General features: G+C 32.8%; 1 protein-coding gene across 2 annotated transcripts in view; it reads right to left on the bottom strand.

Annotated features, from left to right (window-relative positions):
* Nucleotides 1-7,899, bottom strand: part of LOC100574055 — a 158,945-nt gene that overhangs the window by 43,045 nt on the left and 108,001 nt on the right. The window lies entirely within an intron of this gene.

A 7,899-nucleotide genomic window follows, 5' to 3' on the forward strand; every position in this document is an offset into this window, starting at 1 on the left:
ACAGACCGGTGGCACACGAGCACAAGCACAGGATGAACGAGATTGACGCTCCTCGGTGACCTGATATTCTGCGCCGCCCTCTTCGCCGTGTTCGTCATCGAATGACAGCGCCACCACTGTGAAAGGATATCACCGAGGAGCGTCAGTCTCGCTCATCCTATGCCTGTGCCCCTTTGCCACCGGTCTGTGGCCAATAAAGTTCGCTCACGGCTGGCGTGCGTCCAGGGCCCGCGGAAACCTATGATCACTTCTGTGCGGTTCTGCTTTGGCAGCGGCTTGCTGCTGTTCACCGCCCTCGTCTGCATGTGGCCCGACGTCAGGCGGTCAGAGCACGGGCTCCAGGGGCTGGCCGGCTGCCCGACACCGACCACCTTTGTGACCTTATATTCTGCATCCGGTTCTTCATTGTCTTCGTCATCGACAAGTCCGTGAACTTGACGCGCGGCCCCGGACGCAGAACGAGTACTGTCGCAGCCACCGGCGTCCAGCCATCGCCAAAATCGTTCCGCGTCCTGTTCGCCGTGGTGACGCTGTCGTTCCAGGAGGCAGGTCTTGAAAACGTTATAATAACGTTATGATTATAACGTTATGTTTGACAAAAAGCGATTGAAATTAATTGTAAACATTGTTATAGCGGAAAGCTATAATAAAAAATCATTAAATATCGCAAAACAAAACATAACGATAAACAAAATATATTATTATATTATTACATTCGTCGTCAAAATATCGGATTTCGAATATGATGATGTTAAAAGGTGTTGTGCTATGGCTTACGCGAATATCGCGTGGGTCAGGGTAGCCTTGAGAAGGGCTGTTTTTGCCGAGTATGCCAGGAGGTCTACATGGGACGTCTGGCAGTCGGTTTTGTGCTGTTTGGTTTCGTGGCATGTTAAGATAATTTCGATCTCATAGATTAGAAAGCACCTTAGGAATACCACTACTTACAGGGAGGACCACGAGAAGGTACAGCACACCCCCCCATATGATGAGGTGATATAATATTACACCTAAATGTTTTAACTATAGCTTAGAACATATAAGATATTTCTATCAATAGTTTTGTTACAATAGCTAGTGGAGTAATATGATAGATTAATAAGTTTTTGTGAGAGTGTGAGCCCCCCATTACACTCTCTTAGTTAGGTTTTCCAATTGTGTGGCACCTTATCAGTTATTAGTCACCCTCCAAGACTACTATATAAAATTCAAATAAATGCAAGAAAATGCTATACAAATTACAAATTAGGTATTATGTAAATGATCGGGGGGGGGGGGTGGTGGCCCTAAACTGAGACTAATGAAAATACCATAGATGACAATATTGTTAACTATATGACGTTATGTGTAAAGACAACGTGGATAAATCATTACGACCTTAGGGATTTCGAAATTCTAATTGACGGTAGACATCTTTAACTACTGACGATGAACCACCAAACATACATGCCATTGAACAACCAAATACATATTTACAAGTTGATCAAACGCCTCGAATACACTTCACGAATTACGGGTCAATGAATGCAGAATTTATGAGAAATTTCTTAATAGATATTTCTTAAGCAGATTTGATTATACACATATCCGATATTTGTGATAAAGGCAAATTTTTAAAACATAACATCCCAGTTTATTATAAAAAAAAGTACTGTATGCGAAACCAATGAAATCATCAAGCTGCTTCTCCGGTTTATTCTCATACAAACAAAGATGAGAAAATAGAAAGTTAGGCTAGTCCATCAATTACAACAAATATTAATAAAACTAACAAATGAAGAAATATTAGGTAAAGATTGTATATATATATATATGGAAAGCATAAAGTTAAACAATTACGAATTAATACATTTGTTTTTAGAAAATTGTTTTTTTTAAGGACAATGGAAATCATAATGATCTTTCATCACAATAAAAAAAAGAAGCTTTGTACTACCTATGACAATTCGCGAAGTTAGAACCTAAATTAGGTATTTTTGACCAACAAGTATACCAAATATTCAATGTAATTCTACAATGAGAAAAAAACATTTCGATTTTAAGCATAAATATAAAATAAATGCTATAGTCTTATCCCCAAAAGGTACAATATTAACAATTTGATGATATTAATTAACCAACTGTTTTATAAATGATTAAGAAGATGATACTTCCTTAGCATAAATACATTGAAAATTCCATTATTGTTGTTGATAGTAATGCAATTTGAGAAAATTAAACAAAAGTAATAGCCTGATCTTATTATTTTTTTTTTTTATGAAACAAAAACAATATTATACGGTCATTGGATTTTTATAAAATTGTATATTCTATTAAAATTCTTCAAAACTACGTTTTTTCTTAACACAACATTTAATTAATTAATCTATGATATAATATTTATAAAAAAGAAATTATTTAATATGTTGATAATGATTTTATATAATTAACATTGTGACACAAATTGATATTTTTCAAACAGTCGCATTCTGTATTTTTTCTTTTATCAATAATTTTTACGTCATTTTTATTCTATTTGTATTTTAATTTTTACATTTACATTATACCTAATCAGTTAAAATAATGGAATAAGTAACATAACATTTATTTGATTGGTAAATTATTTTTAAATTCATAATTAAGATAATATTAATTATATACACTTATATAACAACTACTTGTTAAATATTCCTTACCACACATTTGATTACAATTTTTTTGTCTGTTCATGCACATTGTTTTGTAGGCATATCAATATACCTATTATTTTTAGACAGTAAAAATATTTTTACCGCATTCAAACTGGCTAACGTTTACAACTAAACAATTATGTTGGAGCTCATGGGTTTTAATTCAATATTCTTTCAAACATTATACATATATGAGCTTACAAATCGTTAGACCATGCCAGGGGCTCATAATTATGCATATATTGAATAATATATAAAACCACAGCTAACTAGACCATGTATTAGTCAAATGTTATATATGTATTTACAACTATCATACACAATAATGCCAAAGTATAATATGTTTTATTTTTAAACTTTCTTCTTTTATGCATTTTGAAACAAATGTGGTAGAAAGGAACAAATAGCTATTATACAAGTGTAGGTACACAATTAATATTTGAGTAATTGTTAATATAATATAATAATTATGCAAAATGTCGGGCATTTTTATTCATAAATGTTTACGTTAGATGTAGTTAAAGTAAAAAACTTGAATCCATAATTTATTCAGAACCAAATTATATCATACATTAATTATGTTGAATTAAGTAAACGTGTAACAATTATACCATTAATAATATTTTTGAAAAAATCAACATCAACAAGCATAAAATTGTTTTTACTTCATATAATAATTGCCACCATAATTAAATACAATGGGAATATGGACGTTTAAAAAATATACAAATTTGTATAAAAAAATTAAATTATTACACCATTAAAGTATGAAGGTGATCAGTTTTTACAACAACCTTTGTATAACATTACAACAACAACAAAATATATTAAATCTCAAATGACAAGGTGCTAGGTTGACCATCGATCAAAACATTAAACATAAAAGTGGATAAACGTTAGCTAAGGACTTTCCAGAAGAAGAGGGTGGATGTCTTAAACGACTGAAAGTCGAGCATAATGTGGTAATATAATATTATAGTATTCAAGGAAAAATATCCAGTAACAAAACTTCTAAGCAAGAAAATAAAACGGATTAGCAAGACTACACCTTGGGCTACTCATATTATGTATATTTATTATTTACACCAAAATTATAATACCTACCATAACATTTTATGTAACTATCAGGTAAGGTTGACACACAATATGGAACACCTATTAATGATACCCGATGATGATAACATTGGGTTGAACATCCCCCGTACCATGTTATAATGATGGATGCTCATTTTTTATCTAGGACGATGACTAAACATAACACAAACATTATGCTTATAGAGTTTCCTTTGAGTTCCCTAAATTATGATGTTTCAAATGATTATTGATGGTACTCTGTCTGAAACACTACAATAAGTTGCAGTATACTATATGTGGTAAGTTTAAACGTTATACATTATCTAACCTAAAAATTGTAAATGTTTTTTTAGATGTTTAGAAATTGCGAGTGATAGACGTAAATAAATAGATGTTAAAAATTAAAAAAAGATATCAATTAACATGCTTTGCGGAAGGCGCCAACAATAGAGAAAGAATTGAATATGAAATCGTGTTATATGAAGAGAGAAGTTATTAGGTTAATTTAGACATTTCTATTAAAAATGCAATAAAAAAGTTCCATAAATTATATTTATTATGATAATTAAAATTATTATGGTACGAAAATGCAATTGATAGAAATTGACATAACTACAATAGAAATACGTATGAGATAATTTATATGCATTGTTCACAATATTTTGTTGTATGATTACGCATGTGTATATAATGAATTTTGCTAAAAATACCCAACAAATAAAAATACCCCTACAACACATTAAAGCAAGTAAATTAAATGAACTAGCAAGACTACAACTTGGGCTACTCATATGATGTATATTTACGCCAAAATTACAATATCATAACATTCTATAAGTTACAAATATAGTAACTACTAGTCTTGTAAATTTTAATATTTTTGAAAAATTGGATTATTACTGAATATAAAATATCGTATATTACCAATCTATATAAAAGTATAAAAATTGAATTATTTGCAAGTTTATTGAAAGTTGATACGCATAAAACTGAAAAAAATAGCAGCGAAAATGATTTCTAAAGAACGCACGAAAAGTTCAATTGATCAGAATTTATTACAATTATTCCTACATCCTACAATTGTGGTTTATTTGACACCTTGCGTCAGTTATGTGTGTGTGTGTAGAACAAATCAATTTTGAGTGTAGTGAAAGAGGAACACGTATTGCGTTTTGTTACATGGCAATATAAACAAAACACAAGAAAACTTATGCAATATTCCTACGCGCGATACAGACAATCAGAATTAATAAATCTTAATGACAATATTGATTGCAAGTAACAATAATAACAAATTAATACGACCGTGAGGTTGATTACAGTGACGGCGGCTCTCATGATATCAGCGTACGGCGTTCCAGCCGCATGGTAAATGAAGGATCAGAACGACCATTCGACTTGGAATAATAGCAACAGCAACGTACGATGTTCGCTAATGGTGGACTGGCACGACGACCAACAATTGGCGGTTCAAAACGAGAACCATAGTATACGGCAGCAGACAACAATACTAGCGATCGTCAACAGCAACGGATGGAAAGAGTCGGTTTACGTTGTACGAACAGTAAAAACAGCGTAAGGCAAGTCGCAAGAGATTGAACTCGTTATATGAACTTCCAGAACGCGTACTTAAAAACGCGTCATGGCGGACGGCAGAAGCGTACACCAGTCGTGTAGGTCCGGGTATTTCACTTTAAATGAAGTGTGACACTGGTGCATAATTTCAGTGTTTTAATTTTTGGTGCCAAAATGTTTGCACGCCAAACAAGACGTTTTACTATATAATACACGTTCTTTAATACCTTCCCCCAAGAAATGATCAATTTGAGTTCATAGGTATCTGCATAATCTTAATGGTTTTATGTTCACAGTAATCATAAGAAAATAAAGATGAAGACATTTAGTATGGAAACATCAAAACCATCAATGATTCCTCAATAAATTCTAACTAAGCAAATACCCATACTGTTAATGAGACATTAAAATAATATGAAATTTTAACATCTGTACTTTTTGAAATTATTTCCTTTTATAAAAATAAGTGTTGTTATAATTTATGTAATTAATTCATTGTATCTGATTTAAACAATAATTGGCTACTGAATAAAAAATAGTTCATTTTTTGCAATTTATTTTAGCTATGGTGATATATTAACATATTCAAGAATATTATCGATTCCTCTTATACAATTTCGTATCAAATCAATTACTACGTAATTCTAAGAATAATTTGCTTGTATTATTTTTTATTTAAAAGTTTCTTTATACCTGTGAAACAAATTAGTATAACGGAAATTGAAAGCATCACAGCATTATACAGTGCTAGTGTACGAACAATATTATCCACAGCTGGTAACATATATGTAAAATATAGTTGATATACCATTATACTATATATTATTTAATCTATGCACTTTATATTAGCTAAACCCGCGATTCAAAATGTTGACAACAAATAAAGATGGTAGATGTCAAAACCTAATAGGTAAGATTTTCAACTTTTGAAATATTTACTTGTTTTGTATTATTAAACCTCATGAAATTAATTAAATAGAAACAATGCTTTTACCATATCATATTAATTTAGATATAACGCCATTTATTTAATAATTATTTTAAATATGCACTGATAACAAGACAATGTAGATGCATCAACATTTTGAACGTACTTTTTCATTATACAAACATACTTTAAGTAACAGATGGTATAATTTTCCAGAACACAGTTAAGGAATGTATAATATACTTTAATAATTAACTAATATAATTTTGGTAAAAAAACCCAATAACAAAACATTTAAGCAAGAAAATGAAATGAACTAGCAAGACTACAACTTGGGCTACTCATTTGATGTATATTTACTCCAAAATTACAAGATCATAACATTCTATAAGTTACAAATATAGTAACTACTAGTCTTGTAAATTTTAATATTTTTGAAAAATTGGATTATTACTGAATATAAAATATCGTATATTACCAATCTATATAAAAGTATAAAAATTGAATTATTTGCAAGTTTATTGAAAGTTGATCCGCATAAATCTGAAAAAATAGCAGCGAAAATGATTTCTAAAGAACGCACGAAAAGTTCAATTGATCAGAATTTATTACAATTGTTCCTCCATCCTACAATGGCAGTTTATTTGACACCTTACGTCGGTTATGTGTGTGTATGTGGAATAAATCAATTTTGAGTGTAGTGAAAGAGGAACACGTATTGCGTTTTGTTACATGGCAATATAAACAAAACACGAGAGAACTTATGCAATGTTCCTATGCGCGATACAGACAATCAGAATTAATAAATCTCAATAACAATATTGATTGCAAGTAACAATAATAACAAATTAATACGACCGTGAGGCTGATTACAGTGACGGCGGCTTTCATCATATCAGCGAACGGCGTTCCAGCCGCATGGTAAATGAAGGATCAGAACGACCATTCGACTTGGAATAACAGCAACAGCAACGTACGATGTTCGCTAATGGTGGACTGGCACGACGACCAACAATTGGCAGTTCAAAACGAGAACCATAGTATACGGCAGCAGACGACAATACTAGCGATCGTCAACAGCAACGGACGGCCAGAGACTGATCTCGTCATACGGACTTCCAGGACGCGTACTTGAAAACGCGTCATAATGGACGCCAGACGCGCACGCCAGTCGTGCAGGTCCGGAGCATACTATAGTCTGTACTGAAGGAGAGGCTCTTATTAATAGCGCACCGCCGCCGCACCGCCACACCGAGTCACGGGTGGCGCACGAAAACCGGTCAAAACTCGTGAGCGCCAGCGTGTTCCGGCGGTGGCAGTGTTGTGTATTATAAGGGCGGTGGCGGGACCGTAGACTATCAAATAATGTACAGCATATTCCCCACTCCGCCCTGCCATAAATGCACGGTAATCATATAAGAGAAAAAAAGAAGAGGAACGAAGAGAGATAAGAGATGAAGAACATAAAGTAGTAATCATAAACCTATAATCTAATACTGTATATCCCTGCCCCACCGGTTCTCTTTTATATGCGTATAAACACATCGTACCCCTGACTACTATTTCTCTCTCTCACTCTCTCTCTCACTCACTCTCTCTCTCTCTCTCTCTCTCTCTCTCTCTCTCTCTCTCTCTCTCTCTCTCTCTCTCTCT

Source organism: Acyrthosiphon pisum, chromosome A2 (genome assembly GCF_005508785.2).
Source record: "Acyrthosiphon pisum isolate AL4f chromosome A2, pea_aphid_22Mar2018_4r6ur, whole genome shotgun sequence".
NCBI classification, from domain to species: Eukaryota; Metazoa; Arthropoda; class Insecta; order Hemiptera; family Aphididae; genus Acyrthosiphon; species Acyrthosiphon pisum.